This window comes from Marmota monax, unplaced genomic scaffold, assembly GCF_021218885.2.
Source record: "Marmota monax isolate L192 unplaced genomic scaffold, Marmota_monax_Labrador192_F-V1.1 WCK01_AAM20220418_F8-fsc00411, whole genome shotgun sequence".
Classification (NCBI taxonomy): Eukaryota; Metazoa; Chordata; class Mammalia; order Rodentia; family Sciuridae; genus Marmota; species Marmota monax.
Window position 1 is genome coordinate 493,991 of NW_026694521.1, and position 21,727 is coordinate 515,717.

The window sequence follows — 21,727 nt, forward strand, 5'->3', positions numbered from 1 at the left end:
CTAAACCTATCAATCAAAAGACATAGACTGGCAGATTGAATTTTAAAAAGAGACCAAAATATTCTGTCTTCAAGAGACTCACCTCCTAGGAAAAGACATTCACAGACTGAAGGTGAAAGTTTGAGAAAAAGCATATCACTCACAGGGGCCACTTAAACAAGCAGGGGTTTCCATCCTCAGGGAAAAAAAAAATAACAGAAAAAGTGTACTTCAAGCCAAAATTATTCATATGGGATAAAGAAGGTCATTTTATAACTGCTTAAGGGAATCATACATCAACAAGACATAATAATTCTTAAATATTTGTGCCCCATACAATGGAGCATATATATGCACATCAAACAAAACTTTCTCAATTTCAAAAATCAAATAGACCACAACACAAAAATACTGGGTGACTTAACATACCTCTCTCACTACTGGATAGTAGTTTTGTTTTTTTCCAAACAAAAACTAAATAAAGAAACTACAGAACTAAATAATGCAATCAATAATTTAGACTTACACACAGACATACTTAGTATTTCATCCATCATTGAGCAAGTACACTTAATTCTCAGCAGCACATGGATCCTTCTCTAAAATAGACCACATGTTATGCCACAAAGCAACTCGTAGCAAATACAAAAAAAAAAAAAATGCTACCCTGTATTCTATCAGATCACAACAGAACAAAACTAGAAATAAACAATAAAATTTAAAAATGGAAGCTACTCCAACACCTGGAGACTAAAAAGAGATGCTATTGAATGATGAACTTAGAGCAGAAGAAATCAGGGGGGAAATTAAAAAATACTTATGTAAATAAGAATATCAATACAATATATCAAAATCTCTGGGACACTATGAAAACAATACTAAGATGAAAGTTCATCACATTGAGCTTATTCATTAAAAGGCCAACAAATAAATGACCTAATATTTCATCTCAAGGCCAGAACAAATAAACATCAAATACAGGTGTGGCGGCACAAACCTGTAATCCCAGTGCCTTGGGAGGCTGAAGCAGGAGGATTGCGAGTTCAAAGCCAGCCTCAGCAAAAGAGAGGCGCTATGCAACTCAGTGAAACCCTTTCTCTAAATAAAATACAAAAAAGGGCTAAGAATGTGGTTCAGTGGTCAAGTGCTCCTGAGTTCAATCTCTGGTATCCCCTCCAAAAAATTCAACACTAAAAGCAGTAGAAGACAGGAAAAATAATTACAATCATGGCTGAAATCAATGAAGTTGATACAAAAGAAATAATTCAAAGAACTGTCAAAACTAAAAGTTGGTTCTTTGAAAAGATGAATAAAATTGGTAAACCCTTAGCTACAGTAACAAAGAAAGATAAAACTCAAATTACTAAAATTCGTGATGAAAAGGAAATATCAAAGAGGACACTAATGAAATACAGAAGATAATTAGGAACTATTTTTAAAAATTATATTCTAATAAAATAGAAAACCTCAAAAACATTGACAAATTTCTAGGGACATATGAACTACCCAAACTGAATCCGGAGTACATACACATTTAAACAGATCATTTTCAAGCAATGAAATACAAGACATCATCAAAAGCCTACCATTTAAGAAAAGCCTAGGATCAGATCAATTCTCACCCAAGTTCTACAGACATTCATAAAACAAAAATTAACACCAATACTTCTCAAATTATACCAGAAAATAGAAGAGAGGGAACTCTTCCAAACTCATTCTATGAAGCCAGTATCACTCTGATACCAAAACCAAATAAAGACACATTAATGAAAGAAAACTTCAGACTAATAACCCTGATGAACATAGATGCAAAAATTCTCAATAAAATTCTGACAAATCACCTACAAAAACATATTAAAAAGGTAATGCACCAGGATCAAATGGGATTCATTTCAGGGATGCAAAATCAGTTCAACATATGGAAATCAATAAATGTAATTCATCACATCAATACACTTAAAGACAAGAATTATATGATCATCTCAATAGATGCAGAAAAAGCATTTAAAATAATACAGCATCTATTCCTGTTAAAAAAAAAAAACACTAGACTAACTAGGGGGAAGAGCAACATACCTCAACATTGTAAAAGCTATCTATGCTAAACCCAAGGCCAACATCATTCTAAACAGACAGAAATTGAAAGCATTCCACTGTCAACAAGACAGGAATGGCATCTTTCACCAATTCTTTTCAATGTAGTTCTTGACACTCTAGCCAGAGCAATCAGACAGATGAAAGAAACTAAAGAGATATAAATAGGAAACGAAGAACTCAAACTATCACTAGTTGATGATGATTTGATTCTATATTTAGAAAATGCCACCAGAAAACTTCTAGTACTAATAAACGAATTCAGCAAAGTAGCAGAATATAAAATCAATACTCCAAAATAAAATGCATTTCTATACATCAGTGATGGATCCACCGAAAGATAAATTAGGTAAACTACCACATTCTAAATAGCCTCAAAAAAAAATAAATAAAATACTTGGGAATCAACCTAACAAAAGATGTGAAAGACTTCTATAATGAATACTGCAGAACACTAAAGAAAGAAATTGAAGGAGATCCAACATGGCGGCGGGCGCAGAGAGATCAAGTCTCTGACCTCTTCAGCTGCGCTGGCATAGGGAGTCGTAAACCATCTAAATGCTGTTTGCTCAGGATCACTAGGCAATGCTGAGCTAAAGTGGATCTGGGGCGAACAGTCTGGGCCTCTCAGAACACACACCGAGCCCGGATCGGCTGAATTCAAGCTCCCATTCACCTGCTACTCACAGACAAACTGCTGTGACTCAGCACTAAGCGATCCTGCTGAAACAACTGGTCGGCCCTTCTGATCCTACGGAGGTTAATGCCAACTGAGCCTTCATAGGCAGTGGCCACTGGATTGAAACGGGGCTTGGGAGAGCCAGTCAGGACCCACCCGTTGCATTGGTCACCCGGCAAAGGGAACGAACTGTCGCCATTTGCATGGGATACCACCATGGCAGAGAACTGACGTCACCAGAATGCGGCAGAGGAGATAACTCCATTGAAACCGGTGGCAACAGTTGTGTAACCCCCTAGCCTTCCCTCTCCACACAGCAGGGAAACCTTAAAGGCCCCTCCCAGCTCTCCCGTAAGCGCAATAGCCAGACTGAGGGAATCAGGAGTGGCGCGGGACCCGCAGCGCGGAACTCCCGGCTACCGCTCCCACCAGTGCTGACAACTGAGGTCTCTTGCACCAGCTACAGGGGGCGTGGCTACCGGAGGGCAAGCAAAATTCGCTGAGGGTTCTCAGCCCCAAGCTCTACAAACTTAGGGTCTGAGGGAATGGCAAACAGGGAGAGTGTGCCCAGTCGTTCATGAAAATAGGGGTCCCGGGAGCAGCAGACCTGGCGTGTAGCCAGTATTGTGGTGAGCATCACCGTTGAGCGGGGCCTGGCTTGAGGAAAAGTGGGGAAGTGACTAGACACAAGAGAAGGCCCTAGGCACTCAGGATTGGAGACCCGCCAAGTCTGGGAGGAGGAGCTGCTACACAGTGATTGGTTCCCGCGTATTGAGAGGAGAAGCTTGGCCCAGTGGGAACAGCTCCACCTACTGGAAGAGAAGTTAATCAAACTCGAAGACTGCATTTATTAATTTTTTTTTAATTTGGGTTTTTTCCATTTTCTTTTTTTTTTGTTGTTGTTTAATTTTTTTTTAAATTTTTTGTATTATTTTTTAATTTTATTTTTTTTAATTTTTTTTTAATTTTTTTTCTTTTTTTATTTTCTATTTTTTTCTTTTGTCTTTTCATTTCTTTTCAATTTCCTTATTCCCCCTTCCTTGAATTCTACCTGCTTACTCTCATCCTCTTTAGTGACTTCTTCCCTTCCCTTCTAATACCTTTCCTCCCAAGCATAAAATAAATTTATAGGAGTAAACAGTAACTCAGCAGTCAAACAGAACATGAGCAGCATGAAAAAGCAAGGAAGAAAAGGAGTACAAACAATGCAGGACAGCCTAAATATTCAGGAGGACCTAGAGGTATCAGAAAAATGGTCAAATAAAGAACTCAAGGAATACTTTAGACAGATGGAATGGAACCTTAAAGAGGATATGAGACAGCAAATTCAAACAGTGAAAGAACACATTAAAAATAAATTACATAAACAGATAAAAGAAGAAATTAAGCATCGTTATCAGGAGATAGAGATTATAAAAAAAATCAAACAATAATTCTAGAAATGAAGGAAACTATAAACCAAATTAAAAACTCAAATGAGAGTATCACTAACAGAGTGGAGCAAGTAGAAGCCAGAACGTCAGATAATGAAGACAAAATATATCATCTTGAAAAGAGTCTAGCCAACTCAGAAAGGCTGGTAAAAAATCACGAGAAAAACATCCAAGAGATATGGGATAACATAAAAAAACCAAACTAAGAGTCATCAGGATAGAGGAAGGTATAGAGGTTCAAACCAAGGGAATGAGCAACCTGCTGAATGAAATAATTATAGAAAACTTTCCAGAAATAAAATGGAAGCAGATATACAAATTGTAGATGCATACAGGACACTGAGCACACAAAATCACAGTAGACCAACACCAAGACACATTGTTATGAAGATATCCAATATACAGAACAAAGAGAAAATATTAAAAGCTACAAGAGAAAGGAGGCAGATTACATTCAGGGGTAAACCAATAAGGTTAACAATGGATTTTTCATCACAGACAATGAAAGCGAGAAGATCCTGGAACAACGTATTTCAAACACTGAAAGACAATGGATGCCAACCAAGAATTTTGTATCCAGCAAAATTAAGCTTCAGGTACGACAATGAAATAAAAATCTTTCATGATAAAAAAAAGTTAAAAGAATTTGCAGCCAGAAAACCAGCATTGCAAAGCATCTTGAGCAAAACACTACACGAGGAAGAAATGAAAAACAGTAACCAAAACCATCAGTGGGAAGTGCCTCAGTAAAGACAGAGGGCGGGGGGAAAGCTAATCATGGAGAAACAAACTAAATTTTAAAAAAAGATAAATAATCAAACATGGCTGGAAGTACAAACCATCTATCAATAATTACTCTAAACGTTAATGGCTTAAACTCTCCAATAAAGCGATGTAGGCTGGTAACATGGATTAAAAAAACAAATCCAACAATATGCTGCCTCCAGGAGACACATCTGATTGGAAAAGACATACACAGGCTGAAGGTGAAAGGTTGGGAAAAAATATACCACGCACACGGTCCTCGTAAGCAAGCAGGGGTGGCCATCCTCATATCGAATAAAATCGACTTCAAGACTAAGTTAATCAAAAGGGATAAGGAAGGACATTATATTCTGTTAAAAGGAACCATTCACCAACAAGATATAACAATTATCAATATTTATGCACCAAATAATGGTGCTGTGACGTTCATAAAACAAATTCTCCTCAAGTTCCAGAATCAAATAGACCACAACACAATAATTATGGGTGACTTCAACACACCTCTCTCACCATTGGACAGATCCTCCAAACAAAAGTTGAATAAAGAAACTATAGAATTCAATATCACAATCAATAACCTAGACTTAACTGACATATATAGAGTATATCAACCATCATCAAGTGGATATACTTTTTTCTCAGAAGCACATGGATCCTTCTCAAAAATAGACCATATATTATGCCATAGGGCAACCCTCAGTAAATATAAAGGAGTGGAGATAATACCATGCATTTTATCTGATCATAATGGAATGAAAATGGAAATCAATGATAAAAGAAGGAAGGAAAATTCCTACATCACATGGAAAATGAAAAATATGTTACTGAATGATCAATGGGTTACAGAAGACATAAAGGAGGAAATCAAAAAATTCTTAGAGATAAATGAAAATACAGACACAACATATCGAAATCTATGGGACACAATGAAAGCAATTTTAAGAGGGAAATTCATCGCCTGGAGGTCATTCCTCAAAAAAAGAAAAAACCAACAAATAAATGAGCTCACACTTCATCTCAAAGCCCTAGAAAAGGAAGAGCAAAACAACAGCAAATGTAGCAGAAGGCAAGAAATAATTAAAATCAGAGCGGAAATCAATGAAATGGAAACAAAATAAACTACTGAAAAAATTGACAAAACGAAAAGTTGTTTCTTCGAAAAAATAAATAAGATCGACAGACACTTAGCCATGCTAACGAAGAGAGGAAGAGAGAGAACTCAAATTACTAACATAAGGGATGAAAAAGGCAACATCACAACAGATACTACAGAAATACAGAAGATAATTAGGAATTATTTTGAAAACCTATATTCCAATAAAATAGAAGATAGTTAAGACATCAATAAATTTCTTAAGTCATATGATTTGCCCAGACTGAGTCAGGAGGATACACACAATTTGAACAGACCAATATCAATGGATGAAATAGAAGAAGCAATCAAAAGACTACCAACCAAGAAAAGCCCAGGACCGGATGGGTATACAGCAGAGTTTTACAAAACCTTTAAAGAAGAATTAATACCAATACTTTTCAAGTTATTTCAGGAAATAAAAAAAGAGGGAGCTCTTCCAAATTCATTCTATGAGGCCAACATCACCCTGATTCCCAAACCAGACAAAGACACCTCAAAGAAAGAAAACTACAGACCAATATCTCTAATGAACCTAGATGCAAAAATCCTCAATAAAATTCTGGTGAATCGGATACAAAGGCACATCAAAAAAATTGTGCACCATGATCAAGTAGGATTCATACCTGGGATGCAAGGATGGTTCAATATACGGAAATCAATAAATGTTATTCACCACATCAATAGACTTAAAGATAAGAACCATATGATCATCTCGATAGATGCAGAAAAAGCATTCGATAAAGTACAGCATCCCTTTATGTTGAAAACATTAGAAAAACTAGGGATAACAGGAAATTACCTCAACATTGTAAAAGCTATCTATGCTAAGCCTCAGGCTAGCATCATTCTGAATGGAGAAAAATTGAAGGCATCCCCTCTAAAATCTGGAACAAGACAGGGATGCCCTCTCTCACCACTTCTATTCAATATAGTTCTCGAAACACTGACCAGAGCAATTAGAGAGACGAAAGAAATTAAAGGCATAAAAATAGGAAAAGAAGAACTTAAATTATCACTATTTGTGGAAGACATGATTCTATACCTAGAAGACCCAAAAGGGTCTACAAAAAAACTACTAGAACTAATAAATGAATTCAGCAAAGTGGCAGGATATAAAATCAACACGCATAAATCAAAGGCATTTCTGTATATCAGCGACAAAACTTCTGAAACGGAAATGAGGAAAAACACCCCATTCACAATATCCTCAAAAAAAATAAAGTACCTGGGAATCAACCTAACAAAAGAGGTGAAAGATTTATACAATGAAAACTACAGAACCCTAAAGAGAGAAATAGAAGAAGATCTTAGAAGATGGAAAAATATACCCTGTTCATGGATAGGCAGAACTAACATCATCAAAATGGTGATATTACCAAAAGTTCTCTATAGGTTTAATGCAATGCCAATCAAAATCCCAACGGCATTTCTTGTAGAAATAGAGAAAGCAATCATGAAATTCATATGGAAAAATAAAAGACCCAGAATAGCAAAAGCAACTCTAAGCAGGAAGTGTGAATCAGGCGGTATAGCGATATCAGATTTCAAACTATATTACAGAGCAATAGTAACAAAAACAGCATGGTACTGGTACCAAAACAGGCGGGTGGACCAATGGTACAGAATAGAGGACACAGAGACTAATCCACAAAGTTACAACTATCTTATATTTGATAAAGGGTCTAAAAGCATGCAGTGGAGGAAGGATAGCATCTTCAACAAATGGTGCTGGGAAAACTGGAAATCCATATGCAACAAAATGAAACTGATGGGGTAGAGAGAGAAGATGGGAGTGGAGGGGAGGGGGGATAGTAGAGGATAGGAAAGGTAGTAGAATACAACAGTTACTAATATGGCATTATGCAAAAGTGTGGATGTGTAACCGATGTGATTCTGCAATCTGTATTTGGGGTAAAAATGGGAATTCATAACCCACTTGAATCTAATGTATGAAATATGATATGTCAAGAGCTTTGTAATGTTTTGAACAACCAATAAAAAAAAGAAAGAAATTGAAGAAGATCTTAGAAGATGGAAAGATCTCCCATGCTCTTGGATAGGCAGAATTAATAATGTCAAAATGGCCATACTACCAAAACTATTACACAGATTTACTGCAATTCCTATTAAAATCCCAATGACATTCTTCATAGAACTAGAAAAAGCAATCATGAAATTCATTTGGAAAAATAAGAGACCCAAAATTGCCAAAGCAACGCCTTGCAAGCAGAGTGAAACAGGAGGCATCATAAAGCCAGATCTTAATCTATAATACAGAGCAATATAACTAACACGGCATGGTACTGGCACCAAAATAGACATGTAGACCAATGGTACAGAATATAAGACACAGAGACAAATGCTCATATATACAGTTATCTCATTCTAGATAAAGGCACCAAAAACATACATTGGAGGAAAGATAGCTTCTTCAACAAATGGTGCTGGGAAAACTGGAAATGCATATATACAAAAATGAATTTAAACATCTATCTCTCACCCTGCACAAAAATCAACTCAAAGTGGATCTAAGACTTAGGCACTAGAATAGAGATGCTGTGCCTGACAGAAGAAAAGTAGGCCCAAATCTTCATCATGTCAGCTTACTATCTGACTTCCTTAACAAGACTCCTAAAGGCCAAGAAGAAAAATCCATAATCTATAAATAAGATGTATTCAAACTAAAAAGGTTCTTCTCAACAAAGGAAATAATCAATAACATGAAGAGAGAGTCTACAGAACAGAAAAAAATCTTTACCACATGCACCTTAGATAGAGCACTAATCTTCAGGATATATAAAGAACCCAAAAAACTTAACACAAAAAAACCAAATAACCCAATCAATAAATGGGTTAAAGAACTATACAGACTTTTCTCAAAAGGAGAAATATGAACAGTCAACAAATATATAAAAAAAGTGTTCCACATATCTAGCAATTAGAGAAATGTAAATTAAACCTACATTGAGATTTCATCTCACTCCTGTCATAATGGCAATCATCAAGAATACAAACAATAATAAATGCTGTGGAGGATGTGAGGAAAAAGGCACACTCATACATTGCTGGTTAGACTGCAAACTGTTGCACCACTCTGGAAAGCAGTATGAAGATTCCTCAGAAAACTGGAATGTAACCACCATTTGACCCAGTTATAACACTCCTCAGTTTATAATCAAAGAACTTAAAATCAGCATATTACAGTGATGCAGTCATATAAATGTCTATAGCAGCTCAATTCACAATAGCTAAACTATGGAACCAACCTCGATACCCTTCAACTGATGAATGGATAAAGAAAATGTGGTATATATACAAAATGGAGTATTACTCAACCTTAAGGAATAATGAAATTATGACATTTGCAGGTAAATGGATGGAGCTGGAGAATATCATGCTAAGAAAAATAAGACAAACCCAAAAAAACAAAGGCTGAATATTTTCTCTGATAAGTGGATGATAATCTATAATAGGGGTGTGGAGAATGAAGAAACTTTGGATTGTGCAGATGGGAATGAAGGAGGGGAGGGGATGTGGGGATGAAAGGATGGTGGAATGAGACGGAAATTATTGCCCAATATACAATGTATAATTACACTACCGGTGTGACTCTGCACCATGTTCAGCCAGAGGAAGGAAAAGTTGTTCTCTCTGTACAATGTGTCAAAATACATTCTACTGTCATGTATAATTAACTAGAACAAATTTATAAAATAAATTATAAAATAATAAATATATATATATATATTTTTTACTATAAGAAGGAAAAATTATTGGAAATATCATAATTTAATTTAATTCAGTAAGAAGAAAAGAGAATTTTATTCTTTATTGATTTTCCAGCTTCACAAGCCTCTCTGCTTTGCTTTTATGTCTTTTTCTCCTTTGTATTATCCTTGCACAGGTAGAGACTAAAGTAATATTATTTTTGAAAGTTTGTTCACAACCGAGTTGTCAATAACCAATTTAATTTCAATGATGAAGTGTGTGTGCTTTGCTCATTTAACTACTCTTCTTATTCAAAGAACAGGATAATCCTGTGGTCTGCATTATTTTGTCTACTCCAAGTATATCAGGATGTATTCCAAGACAAGTCAGTATATTAGGACATAGCGGAGCACAGACATGCAAGAAATGGGATACTGACCTTGAAATAAAAGGAACCAAATGTTTCCACACTTCCTGATTTGTGTGAAATGTCAAATATTGCAAACTGCCTATCTACAATCTGTTCAACACAGAGAATCCTATATAGACAGAAACATTGAAGCAGGTGTTTGTTCAACTAGAACAAATATTGAAAGCATGACACTGCAGTCATTTAAGACAATATACAAACCCTACTGCAGTTGGTCATCGCAGTATATGTAAAGACAACAAGTGTTGAACTAAGTTCATGCTGTATCTACTCCCTGTCCTGTTTTTATTGCATACGTCAGGCTAATTTTTACTCACGATTCAGTTGCAAGATTAAATGTGGGGTTCTACAGAAGGCTTTTGTGGTTCCTATTAGCTTCCTCTAAAGTATTCTATTTTTTGTTAGTAATATTTATTGTATTTGTAATATCATATTTGTTTGGTGGGTGCTTTGTAGGTGTCCTCACTATATTGTAAGCTCCATAAGGATAGATTACTATAAGTAAGTTCACTGCTGTTCATTCAGTTCCTAGCAAGAGTAGTGCACATTTTAAACTGACAAAGATTCTGGACAAATAAAGGCAACCATTGGGATTATCTTGAGCATTGAGAGGCCTACCTGGCATATCAATAGGATGTGTCAAGATACCCATGTGAACTTCAATGAGCTAAGCCTTCTATGGAATCCTTAGAAGAATTCTAATACTGGATAAGATGCCTGTCTCTGTGGGGGAACAAAGAATGAGCAGGGCATGAAAACATGACCAGTGTGTTCCTTGGGACAACTTTTTACTTGATTCCACAGATGAAAATAGAATGTGTCCTTCAAATGCATTGAATCACCAAGCCTGGGACAATAGTGTCACTTTCTCATTTGGCCTTGTGTTCTGCCCTCTTTTTATCCCAGAAAACAGGGATATTTGAAATGGTAAAAGGATAAGAATTTATGAGTCTTTGCTGAATTCAAAGTGGGCTCTTCACATTTCCAAGAATGGGACACACCAGCATAACTTCCTTGAGTATTTATGATGTGTCAGTATTTGAAACCCAGCAAACTTCTACCAGCTGTACTACTTCCACTTTAATGTAACAGAAAAGCTGTTTTGCATGACAAATTGCACTGTTGTAACCAATATTATAATTAGGATAGAAAGCAGATACATTAGATTCACATTTACGAAAAAGCTACAGAAGATTAATTACAGTCTATTAAAATTCTAAGTTCATCATCATTTAAATTTTTTCACTTGATGCCAGAATGGAAGGATTCCAATATATTGGTGAGCTGAAACGATCACGCACTAATCTACCATGCTAAACCCATTCAAATTTAAGGACCCAAATGTGTTCTAAAGCATAATTACTTCAGAGTTAAATCTTAAGCAAGACTGAAATCCAAATTAAAATTGCCAAGGATCACATATAAATAGATAATATAATCCAGGAGAATCCATATAAATAAGGCCTCATCTTTAAATAGTACAAAATCAAAGAATTTACAAAATTATTTGGGTCATGTTGCCTATTATAGTTTAATACAGATTCTTCTGAATTAATTTTTAAGACATTGAAAGACATCCTCTTTTCATGTATTTAAACTTATTCACTTTATATTAGCTTTTATATTAGCTGGCAGATGTCACAATAGAATGTCATCTGAATTTTCTATGTAATTATGCATGCAAACACAAAGACTTTAGCAAGAATATTTTAATGTGAATTCCTCACAGCACTTTTTTATTTTTATTGGACTAATTAATATAATTGCACACAATACCATTTGTGAATAAATTTCAATAACAAGCTGCCAATCTTTTAAATATAATAAAAATGATAGTACATTTTGGTGGATCATATCTAAAACTACAATCTTAGATTTCAGAGCTCCATTTGCCTTTTCTAATAATAGACTAGTGCTCTTTCAGTGCTGATCATGAATGTCTTCCTGGTGAAGATACTTCAGTGTGAAGAAAGCTATTCTGGAATTAAAATGTTCATTTTCAGCTAAACTTCTCAGATTAGGTTTTGAAAATTCTAGTTTCTTTTTCTTTTCTTTTTTTTTTTTAATGCAAACAGGGCACAGTACCAATTAAACTCATCCTGTCCTTGTCAAATGAATGTACTGCATACATACAAAAGATCCCTCTGACACAGCACTTCATTACTTTTCTTACTTGTCTTTAATACCCATAGCTTAATTTATCCTGGAGTAATTATGGCTCAATGATCAGCCAATTAGTAGTAGTCATTATCATTTTCATAGGTTGTTTGTAGAGAATTATATCTGAGTGATTTAATAGGCATTTCTTTCTGAGCACTCTCTTGCAAGTAACATACAAACACAGCCATAGAATGATTAAAGCAAATGTCATTTCATGGCCATGAAAATCCATTTATTTTAAACCAGAGTTATTAGTCCAAGCAAAGTCATGTGTTTTAAAATCAAAAGAATAAAGAGCTGCTTTAATCTTCAAAAACATATTATATCTGTATTTTGATGTAATTTTCTGGTTCTTCACATAATACTCACTACATGTGTTATATATGTATATATAAAATATATATATATATATATATATATATATATATATATTTTATATATACATATATATATAATATTGAAAGACATCCTCTTTTCATGTATTTAAACTTTATATGGTTTATGAATTAATTATATTCAAGAAAGACTTCTGAGGGGCTTTACCAGGCAACTTTAAAAACAATAAAATGTTTAATGACTCTAACCTCAATAACCTCATCTTAACATGAGTCAAAGAGTTCTCCTCTATTTTGGTATGGTTGATTTTTAAATTTCAAACTAAAATTTGTGTATCTAGAACAAGATATGTAAAGGGTTTGAGTGGAGAGTTATATTCCTTGGCCAACACTGTAAAATTCAGGATGGTATTATTATTAATATAAATATAAACAAACACACATACATTCCATGCACACATAAATGAATATACAATTTGCCTATTAATGTGATGATGTTTTCTTAGATACCTGAGAAGTCAGTTTAACATGACACTAAAGAGAAAATTTCTATAGGAAATTTAGAAAGAGTTAAGTGAAAGAATGAAAACTACATTTCCTCTAATTTTGGTGTCAAGTTTTATATATATATTTTTTCAAGTAAACATAAATTTATTTTTGTAAAGGTAGACATAAAAATCAAACATTGATGTGGCCCAGATATTTTTGTAAGTCAAATGAGGCTTGGTCTCTATTCTCTGTTCTCACCAGGAAGACATTATCAAAATGAAAAAGTCACACACACACACACACACAAACACTCTCTCTCTCTCTCTCTCTCTCTCTCTCTCTCTCTCTCTCTCTCTCTCACACACACACACACACACACACACACACACGTGAAAGATGAGAGAAAAGTTATATCAATTGCCAGTATCCAAATATTCTAAAATATTTTTAAAATTATCTAATCCTTCTATAGCTCTTTCTTTTGGCCTATGCCACCAATGTCAACATGTTCTTGCAAGGTCTTTTTCATTCCTTAATTTCCCCTTTGTGATAATCCCCTGCTTCAGTGTTCCTGTTTAACTTTTTTCACCTTCATTTTGCATCATTCTTCTGTGTATAAAACCAATGAAAGAACATCTTCATTTGGAAATATCCGCTAAAAATTTTAGAGAATTAAAAATAATATATTTAGGATTTTTGAATAAAGATGACTGAGCATATGTAGCTTCCTCTTTGCCTAACACCAATTCACAAAAATAACAAAAATGAAAGTAACTAAAATGATAAGAATGTCAAGCAAAATAGGATTGAACATGAAAAACATAAATATGAAGAGGCAAATAAATTTCATAACAGTCAAAGAAGTATTCCTTCAGGTGATATTAATAGTCATCATCTTTAATAATATAACTTTGACATAAATTAAAAACTTTTAAAATACAAGAACAAGTTGATAAAACTACAAATATAATGGGAAATTTTAAAATATCTCTATCAAATTAATAGGTGATGTTAAATAAATATTGCATTTATTTATGTATAAGATTTCAATGAAACAGCAAATTTGCTTTAACTTACATATATAGATATTGTTCCAGATCACAGAAAGATTAAAAGTCATATAAATTTACATGAAAAAAATGTAGCTCAAGTTCTTACTAAAAATAATCATGTATTAATTATTTTCACTAAAATATACTAAAAATAAGTTATAGCAGTGAATTTTACTGTATATCAAAGCAATTGTTTCTTTAAAGAGGAAAAGAAAAAAAATTAGAAGTTAGTTACAAACAGATTAAAATTCAAGTGCTATATACCAATGTACTGCATCTTACATGGCCGTTAATTAAGGTTTCTGGACCAGGTAGTCAGGGGATGAGAAAAGAAAAAAAAAAAAACCGAGTCTCAGCAGTTGACTCCTCCTTGGTGAGAAAGAAGTGATGCATAACAAGCTCAGCATGTTTATTAAATAGGTATAAACATCAAAAAGATTTATTGTGAGAAATTTTCTTCAAAGTAAGCAGAACCAAGGTCATGAGTATGAGCAATCCAGTTATAATTATTAGTTTGTGCCCATAACTTTCCACCCAACCAACGTCAAGGTCAAGAACTGAATAGCTCTGTGGCTGACACAGAACCTCCTATTGAACAGGGTGTCAGCATAGTAACTAGGCAGTCTCAAATCAATGCCTTCACACAGAGAATTCCCAAGAGAAGCTGCTGCCCCCAACACCAAGGCATGTAAATTAAGGATAAAAAGATAGACAAGAAAAAAAATGTACAGCTTTTAATTTGTCTATTAGAAATAAAGATACATCTAAAGTGAATATAGAAAGATAAATCAAGAGACTACAGTAAAAAATATTCAATTAAATACAAAGTTAATTTTGGAAAAAGAAATGGAATAGTTTAATGTATAAATAAAGAACATGAAAAACTTTCTTCGAATTAGAACTCACCAATAAATCAAAAGCCTCCTTTTATATTGTCTTAAAAAATATATAGCATATAATGGTAAAAGAGAGCAAGGAAAGAAATACCTCTAAATCATTCCAGTATTCATTTAATCAAGCAAAAATTTTATGCTAGTTTAACACTGAACATAATCATTGCTAGTTTAATAATAAGTCGTTACTGCTTATTCACAGTTACACTTGTCTTTATTAGCATTCTGCTATGAAAAATTAGATTTTATTAAAAATACATATATATGTATTTATATATATAATTTATATATATATATATATATATATATATATATATATTAGAGAGAGCTTTCACATTGTAAAAGTGAACCTACAATTAAAACGACCTCCTTCCCCTCTCTCTACTCCCAAGTTATCACCTGCCTACTTTTTGTTTCTATTAATTTGACTATTTTTATATTTTATATAAATGGAATCATACAGTATTTTTCTTCTTGTGACTGGCTTGTTTTACTTAGTACCTTCATGTTTCATCCATGTTACAGTTTGTGACAGTACATCTTTTGTTTTCAAGACTTGATAATATTCCAATATATGCATATGCCATACATTGTTGATTTATTTATCCATTAATGGACATTTAGGTTGTTTACACCTGCTAGCTTTAGTGAATAATGCTACTATGAGCACAGCTGTACAAATATCCCTTCAAGTCATTGCTTTCAATTTTTTTGGACAGATACACAGAAGTATGATTGTTGGATCATATGGTAATTCAAAATTTCTTTTAGGAAACTCCATATTAATTTCCATGACAGTGGTATCATTTTACAAACCCACGAATAGTGAACAAAGGTTCCAATTTTCCACAACTTTGCCAACAGACTTGTTTTGGTGGTCATCCTAATTGGTATAAAGTAATAACTCACTATAATTTTGATTTTAAGTAATTCTGATTAGTAATATTGAGAAATTTTACAAAATGCTTGTTGAACATTTGACTATCATTTTAGAGGAAAGTCTATTTAAGTCCCTTTTCCATTTTTGATATGGAGTTATAAGAATTATTTTCATACTGTGGACATTATCTTTTATCATATATATTATTTGCAAACATTTTATCTCATGCAATAAGTGGTTTTATCGTTGTATGCATACATCAATGTTAAAAAATATTTTGTTCACTGTGCCTTTGGTGTCACATCAAGAAACCATTGGCATATGTAGTGACATGAAGATTTTCACCTATTTATTTGTAGGTGTATAGTTTTGGGACATCTAGCTTTGTATATGGTATAAAACAAAGGTTCACTTTCATTCTTTTGCATGGGGATATGTGGATTTTCCCAGGACTATTTGTTGGAGAGACCATCCTTTTTTGATGAATAATTGTGAAAACTTTATGAAAATCATGTAACCAGTATGTAATGATGTATTTTTTGGATCTCTATTCTATTCTTTTGGTTTATATACCTGTATTTATGTCCTTATCACACTGTTTTAATTACTGTAGCTTTATATTATGTTTTAAAATCAGGAGTTAAGTAATGTCCAAATTCATTCCTCTTTTTCAAGGATATTTTTGGTCTTCAGTTCCTTTTTAAATTCTACATGAGTTTTTAAATATTTTTCCTATTTCTACCAAATTAAAAAAAAGTATTACTGGGATTTGTTTGAGCCTGCAATGAAACTGTAGATCTCTTTGAGTACTATTGCATCTTAACTGTGTGTAGTCTTCCAATCCGTGAACATAGAATATCTTTCCATTTATTTGTTCTTCTTTAATTTCTTTCAGTAATGTTTTATAGGTGTCAGTGTATAAATATTTCACTTCCTTGGGTAATTCCTTATGATTTTATTGTTATTGATACTTTTGTAAATTATTTTTTAAAATTTTCTGTTCAAACTATAGTTGATGTATAGAAATACAACTGATTTCTGCATGTTTAATTTTGTATCTTGCAAATTGCTGACTTAGCTTGCTAATTCTAACATTTTTTGTGTGGAATCTTTGAAGTTTTCCACACATAAATCATGTCATCTTCAAACAAAAATACTGTTACTTCTTCCTTTCCAATTTAGATGTTTTTTATATCTTTCTGAATTCTCTGGCAAGCACTTATAATACTCTTGAATAAAAACAATAAAAGAAGGTATCCTTGTCTTGTTCCAAGTGTTAGAAGAAAAGCTCTCAGTCTTTCACATTAAGTATAATGTCAACTGTGAGTTTTTCAGACATGGCCTTTATTATGCTGAAGTAGTTTCTTTTAGACCTGTTTTGGTAAATGTTTTATCATAAAAGGTGTTGAATCTTGTTAAACTCTTTTTCTGCATAATTTGAAAATAATGTGGTTTTTTTTTATTCTTCTAATGCAATGTATCAAAATTGTTGATTTTTGTCTATTGAAACATCCTTGCATGCCAGGAATAAATTCTACTTGGCTGTAATGCATAATTCTTTTAATGGATGGTGGAATTTTGTTTCCTAGTGTTTTGTTGAAGATTCTTGCATCCATATTCATCATGGATATTAGTATGCAATTTTCTTTTCCGGTAGTCTGATATCTGGCTTTGATATCAAGATAAAGTCAACCTCACAGAAGCAGCTTGGGTGGTGTTTCTCTTTAAATTTGGGGAAGATTTTCAGGAGGATTTAGTGAATTGACCCTTCTATCATTATATGATGTTTTTCTTTGATTTGAAAGAGTTTTATGACTTAAAGCCTATTGTATCTGATAATTGTATAGCTACCTCTGTTCTTTTTTGGTTACTATTTTCATAGAATATCTATTTTTTTCCTCCTTTTACTTTTCAAACTATCTATATCCTAAGATTAATTAAGTCTTTTGTAAACAGCATATAGTTGGCTTGTAGATTTTATGGCCATAGCTTTTGATTGTGGAATTAATATTGTCATTTAAAATAAATGTTGACAAAGAATTTACTAATGCCATTTTGTTAATTGTTTTGTGTATAATCTGTAGACTTTTTCTCTCATTTCTTTTCTGATGTCTTTATTTTGTGTTTCATTGACTTTTTCTTTTTGTAGTGACATGCTTTGGATTTTTTCTCATTTCTTTCTGTGTAAATTCTACAAATGTCTAATTTGTTATCATTCAACTATTTAAAATACCCTAACTTTTTATACAATTAATAAGACAAAATAAGCACATTACTATGCAAACTTACCTTTAATCACATATAAAAACTACCTCCTTGAAATCTCACTCCCACACTGTATAACAGATTAAAATATTTTTATATTTTGTAACTTAAATTCTGTAAAAATAATTAAAGTGAAGTTATGTACTAAAATTCCAATAATAATAGCTATTCTATTTACTCATGCATTTATCCATAGCTGTGCTGTTTTTATCTTAATTTCCTTTTATATCATGAAAGGTATTACAGCCCTATAAAGATTCATTTTTACATATTTTCATAATAAATTCCCCTTCATTAAGACACTTTGAACATGTTTCTTAGTCTTTGAAAATTGAGTTCAATTAATATCTAGAATTAAAACTATTTCTTTTAACAATATTTTTCTCTAATAAACTAGTTTTTAAAACAATGAATGGAATAAACATACAGATTTTTTCATATGACTGCCATGGTTAATATAAAATTTTGTCCTAATTGTAAAACTTAATTTATTAAATTATCACAGGCTTTGGGTGTGAACCAAAACAGTGAATCACTAGAAGTTTTGCTGATAGGAAACAAGCAGAATGGTCGATGCTCAGAACTAGTGTAGTAAGAAAGAAAGGGTGAAGTCCTTGAAGCACTGCAGGTTTGTTTTCTTCTGCGTATATTCTCTGACAACTATCAACATTTTAGTTGGGAAGAGTAAAAAGAAAGCTGAGAAATACTTCAATTTTCGGTGACCATTTCTAGAAACAGAGAAATAAGAATGCGCTGTGGGAGATTATGCTGGCAGGTGGAAGTAAATCAACAACTGCAAAAAAAAATTCACTCTAACTATTTTTTTCTTTTGTGAATATCAATTTTTGTTTTTATAGTCTTCTCCTCTGAAAATGAAGAATGCCCTTAGAGCACTATAATTTGTGCAAGTTAATTGGATTTTTTAATACAGTATTCATAGGACAGTGCTTGAAAATAAATTTTTATTCAGAATAGTCGTCTTCCAAGTGGAAAATTAAAAGTATGTAATTGAGAAATAAAACTTCCATGAATAAATACACAGAAGCACTCACAAAAGAAATTGTGTGAATTTTCTGCTGTAGAGATGAATGTACATGAATGTGTTCTGGCCCCATAGAATATTAACATGTATGATTTAAATATGTAATTCCTTAAATTTAAAATTTCTTCATTTCCAAATGATCTAAAACACAGTGAATGAATCTTGTTTTAATTCCACAAAAGTGTGAAATAATTGACTTTTGTGTCTCCAATGTTTAAGAAAAAATTAATCTTAATTGAATGAACTAAGTAAAAATTAAAAATGAGGTTCACAATAAAACCCAGGTTCTCTAAAACTACAAGGCTCATAAAGAGGCAATTTTTTCTCTGGGTTGGCTTGAAGTTATGCTTTTCTAGATTCTGAGCTGAAGGGATAAGAGTAGAGAGTTCCCAAATTTTTAAATAAAATTAGCTCCTTACAAAATTGTTGATTGTACATGTTTTCATATTGTTGAGTGAATATTTTGAAAATTACTTTGTGATTATTTTCAAAGAAGGAAAGTCCATGTGAGGCCACTGTTGTCAGGAGCTGGGGCTCTGGACAAGGGGAAATGACAGACTATAGACCCATTTTGGTGCTTAGTTCACAGCAACACAGCCATGAGGATCCCCTCACTCACTGATACTGTGAAAGGCAACATATCTTTCTTGTGCATCAGAGGTAAATTTGCAGTATAGTTGTGTAGCTATGGATCCACACATAGACTAAAGCACTAATATCCTTTAGTTTAAAGTACAATTGTTACTTAGACAAGCAACATTTTAACTTCAAATATGATTACCTGCAAACAGATAGATAATTTTAAAGTGTTATTTTAAAGTGTTAATTTACATAGGATTGCTAATGCATAAGTACCTGTAACCTATATTCTAGCCAGGATAGAATAAAAAAGAACATATTTAACCTTCTCAGCTGAAACATATAATACAAGTTCAAATTGAAACGCATGGCAAAACAATTTTCAAGACACTGGACATTAAGAAAACCCAAGAGGAGAAACATGAGGTGAGCTCTATCATTGCCTCAGCATACTGCCTTAGAGAGTTTCTAGGACCCAGCAGGAGGAGGAACACATCAGGCAGAGTCCAGCCATTTCCACAGATGAAAATGGAAATCTGAGGATACCACGGAGACTAGAGTTCACGGAGAGGAATACTGTGCAAGAGAGAATGGAGAAGAGAACGGCAGAAGGGCTCCTGTGAGTACTCCTAAGTATATATGAGGTAACCATCAGAACCAGGAGAAGATCCTGTGGAAGGATTAGAAGAAAAAGGCTTTGGAATTCACAACAGGATGATGATAGTTTCTATTCTCACAATCCAGACTAGACCGTACCAGAATTTATGGGGCATTGAGTAGAATACACAAGATGTTTTTGCCTCAGAAAATGGAGAAAAATTGCATTAATTAAGAGCTTTTCTGTGACCACCTAGAATCATTGACTAAAGATCAAGAAGGCTTAAAGTGTTTGTGGTTAACTTTAACATAAACCAGAACAAAACTCAATAATATTTATAGTACACAAAAGGTAAAATTCACAATAACTGGTGTCCAATAAAATAAATACAAGGCTTGCAAAGAAACAAGAAAACATGAGATACGCTAAGTGACAATATCAATATAAGCTGATTGGCACATTTGATATAATTAACAGGCAAGATATGAAACATTTATTATAACTGATTTTCATCACTAAAAATGAGGGCTAGTATTGTGATGCCTCCTGCTTCATTCTTCTTGCTATGGAATGCTTTGGCTATTCTGGGTTTCTTATTTTTCCAAATGAATTTCATGGTTGCTTTTTCTAGTTCTATGAAGGATTTTTGGGATTTTAATAGGAATTGCATTAAATCTGTATAATGATTTTGAAGGTAGGGCCATTTTGAAAATATTAATTCTGCTTATCCAGGAGCATTGGGAAATTTTTCTATCTTCTGAGGTTTTCTTCATTTTCTCTCTTTAGTGTTCTGTAGTTTTCATTGTAGAGGTCTTTAACCTCTTTTGTTAGATTGATTCCCAAATATTTTATTTTTCTGTGAGGTTATTGGAAATGGGGTAGTTACCTAATTTATCTTTCAGTGGATTTGTCACTGATGTATAGGAACATGCTTGATTTATGGGTGTTGATTTATATCCTGCTACTTGGCTGAATTAATTTATTAGATCTAGAAGTTTTTTGGTGGATTTTTTGGATCTTCTAAATATAAAACACTATCATCAGCAAATAGTGATAGTTTAAGTTTTTCTCCCCGTCCCCATTCATATCCTTTTAATTTCTTTCTCCTGACTAATTGCTCTGGCTAGAATTTCAAGGAAGATGATGAAAAGAAGTGGTGAAAAAGGACATCCTTGTCTTGTTCCAATTTGTAGAGGAAAAGCTTTCAATTC